General features: G+C 42.7%; 1 long non-coding RNA gene across 1 annotated transcript; it reads right to left on the bottom strand.

The window, feature by feature from the left end:
* Positions 1 to 4,261: 4,261 nt before the first annotated feature.
* LOC143413726 (uncharacterized) lies at positions 4,262 to 7,260 on the bottom strand. The gene is made up of 3 exons (XR_013094337.1): positions 7,178 to 7,260; positions 4,614 to 4,708; positions 4,262 to 4,478 (listed from the first exon to the last, which is right to left on the bottom strand). It is a non-coding gene; the product is annotated as an uncharacterized LOC143413726 (long non-coding RNA).
* Between the last annotated feature and the right edge of the window lie 3,885 nt (positions 7,261 to 11,145).

The following is an 11,145-nucleotide window of genomic DNA, read 5'->3' as shown; positions in this document are numbered from 1 at the left end:
TAAAAATAAGGAAAAAATGCCCCCCACACTCCCTGCTCTCAAGGAGGACGAACCAACAAAAAACGGCTACCACGGATTTCACAACAGCCAGTCAGTTTATTGAGTCCCAAAAGGTAGCAGGCATCAGGGTGAGCATGGCCAAAACAAACAAAAACTCTAGAAATGAAATGCAGCTGGCTTACCTTCACAGAAAACCTCAAATGAAAATTACAGGTGTCTTACCTGCCTCCCTAACCAAAAACAGGAGAAAAGGTTCCCAAAGAAAAATGGCTTCTCACCCCTACAGCTAACGAGTTAAAAAAGTATCGACAACTATTTACATCTATATACAACAAACTATTTACAACACGGGGGGAGATCACGACCATGACAAACTGAAACACAGGGCTTAAATACATAGAGGGAGCAATCAGGGAATGGACAACAGGAGGGAAACACAGCTGGGGCAAATCAGAACTGACGAGACAAGGAAGCGTGAACTGAACACACTGAGATAAGACAGACCTTCAAAGTAAAACAGAAAACACATAACAGTCACGCCTAAAACAAAACACTGACAACATCGAATCGTAACAATGGTCCATTCGGACTCAATGTCCCCAGTCTCCCTCGGAATGCTGTTGAAGCTCTGCCGGAGGTGTGCGTTGAAGATCTCGCGGACTGAGGCCTCTGCTAGACGTTCCCAGCACACCCTCACTACGCGTTTAGGTGCACCAGGTCTGTCCAGCGTCCTCCCCCGCCACCTGATCCAACTCACCACCAGGTGGTGATCAGTTGACAGCTCAGCCCCTCTCTTTACCCGAGTGTCCAGAACATATGGTCGCAGGTCTGCTGATACGATTACAAAATCGATCATCGACCTACGGCCTAGAGCATCCTGGTGCCACATGCACTTATGGACACTCTTATGTTCGAACAGGGTGTTCGTTATGGCCAAACTGTGATTAGCACAGAAGTCCAATAACAAAGCACCGCTCGGGTTCAGATCAGGGAGGCCATTCCTCCCAATCACGCCCCTCCAGGTCTTGCTGTCGTTACCCACGTGAGCATTGAAGTCTCCCAGCAGGACAACAGAGTCTCCAGGTGGAGCACCTTCCAGCACCCCCCCCCCCCCCCCCCCCCCCCCAGGAACTCTAAGAAGGCTGGGTACTCCGAACTGCCACTCAGCGCATAAGCGCAGATGACAGTCAGGACCCGTTCCCCGACCCTAAGGCGCAGGGAACAAACCCTCTCGTCCACCGGGAAAAACCCCAGGGGATATAGCAAGCCGAGGGGATATTAGAATACCCACCCCAGCCCGCCGCCTCTCACCAGGGGCAACTCCAGACTGAGACAGAGTCCAGCCCCTCTCCAGGAGACTGGTTCCAGAGCCCAAGCCATGCGAAGAGGTGAGTCCGACTATATCTAGCCGGTACCTCTCAACCTCACGCACTAACTCAGGCTCCTTCCCCACCAGAGAGGTGACATTCCATGTCCCTATTGCCAGTCTTGGCAGCCGGGGGTCAGTCCGCCAGGGCCTCCGCTCCTGGCCGCCACCCGGCACACAATGCACCCGACCCCTATGACGCCTCCTGCGGGTGGTGGGCCTGCGGGAGGATGGGCCCATGTCTCCTCTTCGGGCTGTGCCCGGCCGGGCCCCATGGACTAAGGCCAGGCCACCAGATGCTCGCCCTCGGGCACCCTCCCCGGGCCTGGCTCCAGGGCGGGGCCCCGGTAACCCTATCCCGGGCAGGGTAAACTGTTCCCTCGATATTCTTTTCATAAGGGTCTTCTGAATCGCTCTTTGTCTGGTCCCTCACCCAGGACCAATTTGCCATGGGAGACCCTACCAGGGGGCAAAAGCCCCCAGACAACATAGCCCCTGGGATCCCTGGGACACACAAACCCCTCCACCACGATAAGGTAGCGATTCAAGGAGGAGGAAATACTTTTCTTTGTTATGTCATTTAGAAACTTTGAATAAATAATTATCTGACTCTTACAACAAACGTTTTCATCTGATGTAAAATGTATAGAAATCCATTATTGTACATAGTAATTTTTTCGAGGGTCCCAACATAATTTCTTCAGAAGTACTGTATATGATGCCAGTATTTTCCCACATTTTCTAGATACTGTGTGTAAAATGCCATCAAAAAGTCAATTAAGTTTTATTCTTTCTCACCTGTCTTTCTATCTTTTTTCACTTTTTAAAGGTTGCCATGTTAGAAAAAATATTTTGCCCTGCCATGCTGTTTATTGATGTGGCAAATGAATGGTTTATGAAAATATATCTAAATCTGTCATCAGTAATCAGTAATGATCATGTCTGACCTCTAGTCTCCTCTGTCTTAATTTCAGGTTTTCACCATGTGTTCTAGATAGTTTAGGAGGTTAACTCGACCAAGCAGTCTACTTTTGGGTACTGTTTAGAATACCAGAATAGGGAGGATGGTGTAGGTTTAAGTTTATTAGATTGATACATATATACCAACAAGACAGTGTACATCACTGTGACAACAGCGTTTGTTTTCATTCAAAGTAGTGATGGGTCGGTCACGAACGAAATGGCTCTTAGAGCCAGGTCTTTGACGTGAACGACGCGAGCCAGCTCCTTATCGCGAGCCGTGGAGTTTTTTTTTCTTTTTTTCTTTCTCTCACCCTCTCTCTCTCTCGCACTTTTTTCCGCTTCACTCAGCATGCGAGCCTTGTGCTTTATGCTGGGCAGAGGGGGGAAGGGTATGGAATCAGAACGATGCCACCTTGAAATGAAACCGAAAAAAATATTGAAACCGAAAAAAAATATTGTAACTGAAATAAATGTACTGAAAAATCTTGTATTGAAACCGAAAAAAAAATTGATAGTGAAAAACAATTAATTGAAACTGTAATTTTTTTGTTTTCACTTACAATTTTTTTTTCAGTTTCAATCAATTTTCTTCAGTTTCAATCCATTTTTTTCAGTTTCAATCCATTTTTCGGTTTCAATCCACTTTTCGGTTTCAATCCACTTTTCGGTTTCAAACCATTTTTCAGTTTCACTCTGCTGGCACTGTTTTGGCGTACGGGGGCGCGCTGGGGGGGGGGGGGGGGGGGATTCTGACCCGCATGTATCTGCATATATTATAATGCTGACCAATGACTGGAGAAAACACTGACGACGCGGCTGCGGTCACGGACAAACTCGCACGTTCGGGAATGGCAGATGCTGAGAGGTCCATCGTTTACATTACCGACTATTTCAAAGTGACAGCCTGAGGTGTTCTTCAGTAAATTGGACTACCGGACAGGAGGACCTGAGGCCCCACCGCATCATTTTTGATGCGGTGGGGCATCAAAAATGTCCTTCCACATGTGGAAAGCGACAGAAGCGACAGAAAACATGCTGCTGTTTTCTGTCGCTTTCCACATGTGGAAGGACATTAACGCCAACTTTTAAATTCCCCTCATTAGTCAATAGCTACGGATTAAATAGCAAAGCCCGATACTTATGTACTGAAACCAACTACTTCCGCTTGTCAGCTTAAGTTAAAATGTTAAATTTTTCCCCTGATTATTTTTTTTAGCTTTTTTTTTTTTTTTTTACTGAGTTTGTTACAAATATTCAGGTTAATCTGTCCAAATTATTTTTAATGAATTATGTTCACAAAGTCACATGTGCAGTACTCTGTACAGCTTGCATCCTTTAGGACAAATAATTTGAAACATTAATATTTCTTGTTCAATACTGAGCTGATAACACCTCTGTATGTTGTGACCAGGATGCAGCAGCAGACTGAACAAGAACTGAAACCTGCTCCATCATCTCATCTTTGCAGATGTCCATTTATAAAGCATCAACAACTCAAAGGTAAACATGATATTAGAAAATGTGTTAGTAACAAATAAAAAAAAATAAACAGCTGTCGGCAGAACTGTAGGACTGAACAGGCTTAGTTCACATTTCTGTATAACTGTATATCTCAGATTTCTGTATAGTTTTTCATATTTATATCCTGTTCATAGCCTGTACATAGTTTGTACTCACTACAGCCTGTACATACTTATACTTATAGAATATTCTTAACATACTTTATACCGTGTACATTGTAACATACCATAATAGACCCATTTCTGTAATATACTCACATATCTATATTATTGCTAATATATATTGTAATATACCTATAGCATGGCTAAAGCACTTCTGGATGGATGCAAACTGCATTTCATTGCCCTGTACCTGTGCATGTGTAATGACAACAAAGTTGAATTCTATTCTATTCTATTTTATTATGTAAAAGTCCAGACCCTCTGAGGATTATCTGAGTACTTCTAACATTACACAAAGCAAAGGTCTCCATCAGTGTTCATGAAATGCTGGGTTTATCCTTCTTGTGAGGGAGCTGCTGGTGAAGATCACGAGCCCTGCTTGATCCTGGCGACGAGTTTCAGTCTTCCTGGTGTTTCTGAAATGATGCCTCTCACTGTGGGTCAACAGAACTTCTGGCACAGGACAGCTGTAATGAAAGAAATTGAAGTATTGAAAAAAAAAAATCTTGGAAATGCCCTATATGTGAGCAGCAGATTTTGTATTTACTTTTCTTTTGCCAATCAAGATAACAAAGTATAATTTTCACCATACAATTACTAACCTTGTCATCTCCTTCACTGTCTGTTTTGGGCTCTGGGCTCGTCCTTCCCAGCACTCATGAGACTGCTTTGCTGCACTGTGGTATGAGGTGCTAACCTGTTGACAGTGTTGGGAAGGTTAATTTTAAAATGTATTCCACCAAAGATTATAGAAGTAATGTATTCTGAATACTTTACAACTACATGAATGTACTATTGCTGTGTGATTTATTACTATTACTGAAGGCTACTCGCCATACCAATACCAACTAGATGTTAAAATCTTAATATAAATGAGTAACAGTAGGTGGACATTAGGTAAGGCAGAGGGGGGGGGGGGCTAGAGGGGCTTGAGCACCCGCCCCTTTCCTGATGGGTGCCCAAAGTGCCCTTTTGTTGAGGCAACTTTTTAAAAAAAAATTTATTATTTTTTTTATGTGTGTGTGTGTGTGCGTGCGGAGTCCTGTCTGTGCCCCTCAACAATAATATTTAACTATTAATCACAGTTTTGCTAAATAAAAGGATCTGGCTTGCATCAGTCACATGATCACATTTAACCAATGATCGCCCTTGACGGCAGAACGCGCTGGTTACGAGCCGGGAACGAGCTCACAAAGAGCACGCGCATTTTTAGCGGTCCGGAGCTGTAGGAGAAACACAAGTTAACTCAGAGACACAGACTGATGCGACAAAACCAGTAAGTAGGTGTACAAAATTTGGATTTTACAGCAGTAAAATTATTGTATCTCTACAGTTTAAAAATGTAATAAGCTTTGCCCCTGCACAGAGTGGATAGTGAAACAAATGGAATCATCATAATGACATTATTTCATATTTATTACTTCCCCCTCCTCATTGCTTTATTATTGTAGCTCTAGTAATAAATAATAATGTAAGGATTCTGGATCAGCACCATGATGCCCATAGTATATACAGTATACTGAAGAAGGTCTAAAATGTCACTGTGTGTGCGTGCATGTGTGTGTTTTATTTAGATGGATTTTTAAAAAAAATATTACTCCTGATATAACATTGTCCAGACATGGCTGGTAAGGACATGAGGAGGAAACAGCAGGAGCTGTGTGAGGCTACTAAAGGCAATGCTATAACATTTTTCTGTCATCATTTTATTATAGATTAAGTGCAAGAGTTGTTAGGTGTGGATAATTAGATTATAGTTTATTGCAATAGCAAGTTGTGCCTTGTTCTCACATAGCAAGTGGAGAATGATATATGAAATGATGGGATGGAAGGAAGAAGAGAAGCAAAGAGTGATTCACAGGCAGAGCCTAAATTATTTCTCACAGTTTTTTGTGTCCTTATGGTTCCAAGCGCTGTCACCAATCTTTGCATTTTGTTATTATCTCATGATACTTGTTTAATCAGCTACCATCTCTCCTATGGACTTTTTAGTGTCTACAGTCTCAGATCAACACAGCCCTGCCCTCCAGCACTATCAGCAGCAACCCCTCAACAGCTAAAACATTGGCTACGTTTGCTTTGCCTTGTTGCCCATATTAGATTCTTGATGAATGTGTGTTGTTGTTATTCAGCCTGGTTCAATGTGCCCCTTTTTAACTTTGAGCACCCGCGCCTTTAAACCTCTCTGCACGGCCCTGGGTAAGGCTGCACTTTTTGCAGCAATCTCGTGTAGAAAACTATTCCGCGCGTATATAAAACAGGTCAGCGGCTCCGAACCGTAGTAAAGGGACCTCTGGCTAATACGTCGGGTTCCGTGTTGGGCTCAAAACTAGCTTTACTTTGTTGTCTGGGTCAAGTTTGCTAGCGAGAGACAGAGAGAGGCGTTGAAAGGCTGTTTAATGTTTCGGAGGAAAACACGAACACGGTATACAGTCGAGTCTTAACAGCTTACTTACAGCTGGGCTCGTCAGGCACTCTTTTTGGCTTTAGTGGTTATTATTATATTTACATGCTTCCAGCTCCCGTTTCTGCTCCGTGACAGCTCGTACTTTTCCTTTCTCTCCCTCCCTCGCTCACAGACACATAACGGGTATGGCAGTCCATTCTCCCTGCAGCACGGACTACACTGCCCATGAGGCTACATTGTTTAGGGCGATGCCTGTAACACTCTGCTATTGGCTTCATATTAAATAATTTTTGTATAATAATTTTTAGAGGCTCTTTTGTTTGGGTTTCCACCAGCGTGGAATTACCAAAAATAGAGAGACCATAGCCGAACATATGAAACAGGAAAATACCGCCATGTAATCCATTTATTTCAACAAACTAACTGTATTCTCAATATCACCTATTGAACGGTAACTGTAACGGATACATTTACTCATATTTTGTATTTTAAATACGTAACGCCGGTGCATGTATTATGTTACTGCCCAACACTGCCTGTTGAGATCCTGAGATCCACTCCTAGAACACCGGCCTCCAACTCCTAAAGAGACACGGGTGTCCCTAAATTTAGCAAATATTAGCTTCAGGCTAGCTTGCTACGACAAATAGGCTAATACCAGCATTTTACCACAACTTCACCAGATGTAGCTAAAAAAAACTAAACTAATGTCCAGTCCAGTGGGACAGCAAGAAAAGATGACAAAAAATGATTACTTACTTGCGGTTTGGAGGTTCAAGCTGAAATTGAAGCAGCCATTGAAAGACGGGAAGAGAGAAAGATGGCAGCTTGGTCAGCACTAGTGGCCTCTATAATATATGCAAATACATGCGGGCCGGAAATACCCCCCCCCCAGCGCGCCCCCGGACGCCAAAACAGTGCCAGCAGATTGAAAGTGAAAAATGGATTGAAAGTGAAAAATGGATTGAAACCGAAAAATGGATTGAAAGTGAAAAATGGTTTGAAACCGAAAAAAAATGGATTGAAACAGAAAAAAATGGATTGAAACCGAAAAAAAAAAAATTGTAAGCGAAAACAAAAAAATTACAGTTTCAATTGTTTTTCACTATCAATTTTTTTTTTTCGGTTTCAATACAAGATTTTTCAGTACATTTATTTCAGTTACAATATTTTTTTTTCAGTTTCAATATTTTTTCGGTTTCGTTTCAAGGTGGCATCATTCTGATTACATAGAAGGGCGGTAGTTACACTCAGTAGCACTGAACAGAGCAGGAGGGAGAGAGAGAGAAAGAGAGCCAGGGACAACAACGTCACATTAGAAAGGTATAGTAATCGTCCACAACTGGTTTGCAGTGTTTTGTGTTGTTTCACTTTAATTTTGTAAAAGGAAAAAGCTGAAAATTTAAATAGTTAAAAGTTGAAATGTGAATAGTTGGTTTTTGTATTATATGATTTATTTATTACATTTTATGTGCCGTGAATAAATAAAAGTATATTTACGTTGGCCCCTACAGACAAAGCACATACAAACTTCAAATCACGTACGAACCCTGAAGCATGTATGAACCCTGACGCACTGTCACGGTCCTGGGTCTCCTGACCCAGCGTTTTTAGTTCTTTGTGATTTTTTGTATTATTGTACTTGTGTGTGATTTATTCTATGGCTTCTAGTTTTGATCCCTTGCCCTTCATGTCTCTCTGTGTCCCCTCTGTTCTGTGTAATTGTGTGTCTTTGCATGTTTGAGTTTCTTGTTTTCTGTCACTCTGCATTGTGCATTATGTTCTCATGGTTGGTTTTTTGTTACTCTCTCTAGTCTAGTCTCTTGTGTTCCCAGCTGAGTATTTCCCTGTGTATTTTGGTTCTTAGACCTCTGCCTTATGGTTTATGTCTCTGTATTTCTTAGTTGCTGTCTCCACTGTGTCAAGTTCGCGTCTCTGTGTGATACTTCCTGTTTTACTTTGATGGTCCGTGTCTCATGTGAATGCGTCCTGCTTTGCTTGTCTCGTCAGTCCTGATTTCTCCCAGCTGTGCCCTCCTTCTGTGTCTCATTCCCCTCGTTACTTCCCAGTGTATTTAAACCCTGTGTTTCTCTGAGTCAGTGTCGCGTCGTCCCTCATGTTGTGTGGAGCTTCCTGTGTCTACCTGCGAGTGTTAGTTTACTTTTCCCCAGTTTAGTTTTGTATTTCCTGTGTTCTGCCGTGCCAGCATTAAAGCTGTGTTTCTCGAGTTCATCCCCGTGTCTGTGAGTTTTGCATTTGGGTCCTCCTCCTGCTTGCCACACAGCGATCCATGACACGCACATACAAACTCCAAAACACGTAAAAACTCCAAAACACGTAAAAACTCCAAAACACGTAAAAACTCCAAAACACGTACAAAAGACAACAGAAATGCTCCAGGATGCTAGGGGGCAGCGTTGAACTTTTGTTACCTAGTCGCTACACATGCCAGCAAGTACCAACGACTGGATTTGGTGTGTGGTAATAACAGGTAAATGAAATTTTTTATTATTATTTGACTATATATGAATGCTTGCGTATAAATACACAAACAATACACATGTGCTTTCATGCTTTCAATTGTGCAATTTAAGTGATCTAGGTAGCTCTGTTTTGGAAGTTCAGTTCATGCTAGAAAAGTGTTTTGGAGTTTGTACGTGCTTTTTGTAGTTTGTACGTGTTTTGTCTCTAGGGGCCACCGTATATATTTATATATAAACATATATATAAAAAAAACCACTTTTTTTTTACATTAGTAATTCCTTTTGTGCATAATTTTATATTATTGTTAATAATAAATAAATGAAAGCAACAAAACAGCCTGAAGAGCCGGTTCGGAGTCGAAAGAGCCGGCTCTTTTTAGTGAGCCGAACCGGAAGAGCCGGTTCTCTAAAAAGAGCCGGAAATCCCATCACTAATTCAAAGGCTTTATGGTTTTTCCTATAATACCTGGTGGGCCAGTCTCTAGTCAAAATGCCCTGATCAGCACCTTGCTGTATAATGGGCTGCTAGATTTCTTGACAGGAAGACAGCAGACAGTACGGGTCGGCAGCAAGACCTCCAGCCCAAGAACACTGAATACGGGGGCTCCCCAAGGATGTGTGTTGAGCCCCCACTCTGCTGACCCACGACGAGATCTACTACAGAGGTGAAGTTAACCATCTGCCAGAGTGGTACAGCAACGACAACCTGTCACTGAATGTGGAGAAGACCAACAGCGACTCTACTTCCTCTGCAAACTGAGAAGCACAAGGGATTCAACCCCCATTATGAGAACCTTCTACAGAGGCACAGTTCAGAGTATCCTCACCAGCTGCATCACTGTGTGGTATGACTCCTGCACTGGGTTCTGCAGGAAAAAATGACAACGGGTAGTGAGAGCAGCCGAGAGCATTGTGGGGACCTCTCTTGCCTCCCTCCGCAGGAGATCTACTCCACCTGCCTCATCTGGAAGGTCCTCTCTATTACAGGTGACTCCACTCATCCCTTCAACAGCGTCTTCAGTTTGCTGCCATCAGGAAGGATACTGAAGAGCCTCTGGGCCAGAACACGCAGACTGAGAGACAGCTTCGTCCATTGGGCTGTCAGGATGCTGACCATCTCTGAATCGAGAAGGGGGGCCCAAGGGTACATCTTTCGCCATCTTATAATGCTGTGATTGTAGTCATTCCCCACTTTCTGTGAATGGTATTCATGGCCATTGATCAGTAGGCTTTGATTAGTTGTCATTGATCAATGGCCATAAGAATTTGCATACTAACAATCATGGAACTAACCCCCCAGCACATTGTTCATTCCGTGGCGTTAGTTTCCTTCACTATGAAAATGTACTGTTTATAAGGTTGGGGAAATCTGCAGTCAGCTGAGACTGAAGAAGTCACTTGGATGAGTGATGAAGCGTTTATGTGGAATCAGAACGATGCCACCTTGAAATGAAACCGAAAAAAATATCGTAACTGAAATAAATGTACTGAAAAATCTTGTATTGAAACCGAAAAAAAAATTGATAGTGAAAAACAATTAATTGAAACTGTAATTTTTTTGTTTTCGCTTACAATTTTTTTTTCCAGTTTCAATCCATTTTTTTCTGTTTCAAATGTAGAATATTTAGCTGATTTAGAGTTTAGAAATGTGTTAAAATATAATGTAGAACTGTTGTAGAGACACTGACACTGCCCTCACTATAATAAAGGCTGATTGTAGGAGTAGATTGTAGACCTCCCCCACTGAGTGGAAATTCCCCAGGGGAAGTTTTAGGGTGGGGGTCTCAACATTTGTAACTGTGGTCTGGAAGTGAGAGGGGTTTTATGACGTCTAGGGAGTCACCTACACCCACAGTGTTTTAACGGTCACGCACACACATCCACACGCACACTCACTCATGTGCACACACATACACACAGGTATGCGCACACACTCACTCACGAGCACTCACATAGACACAAGGGAACGCGCACATGTAGGCATTCATGTGCTCGTGCACATAGACACAGACAGAGTTTGCAGCACACCGTAGGGGGTTTTATGATGGGGTCACTTCTATAAAACTGTTTCACAGACAAAGGGGTGAAGATTTGGAGAGGGACACCGGCCTCGTCTTCCCTTCTAGAAGTGCATGCTTAAATGAAGATGAATAAAGATGAGTAAATGAAGATGAATAAAGATTTTGTGAAAATGACTACTGAGTCCGGTGCCATCTCTGGACGCTCGAGGAATGAAAAGAACCG

The sequence above is a fragment of the Maylandia zebra genome, linkage group LG2, assembly GCF_041146795.1.
Source record: "Maylandia zebra isolate NMK-2024a linkage group LG2, Mzebra_GT3a, whole genome shotgun sequence".
Lineage (NCBI taxonomy): Eukaryota > Metazoa > Chordata > Actinopteri > Cichliformes > Cichlidae > Maylandia > Maylandia zebra.
The sequence above is the reverse complement of the archived record's forward strand: the minus strand, read 5'-3'. Positions and strand labels throughout refer to the sequence as shown.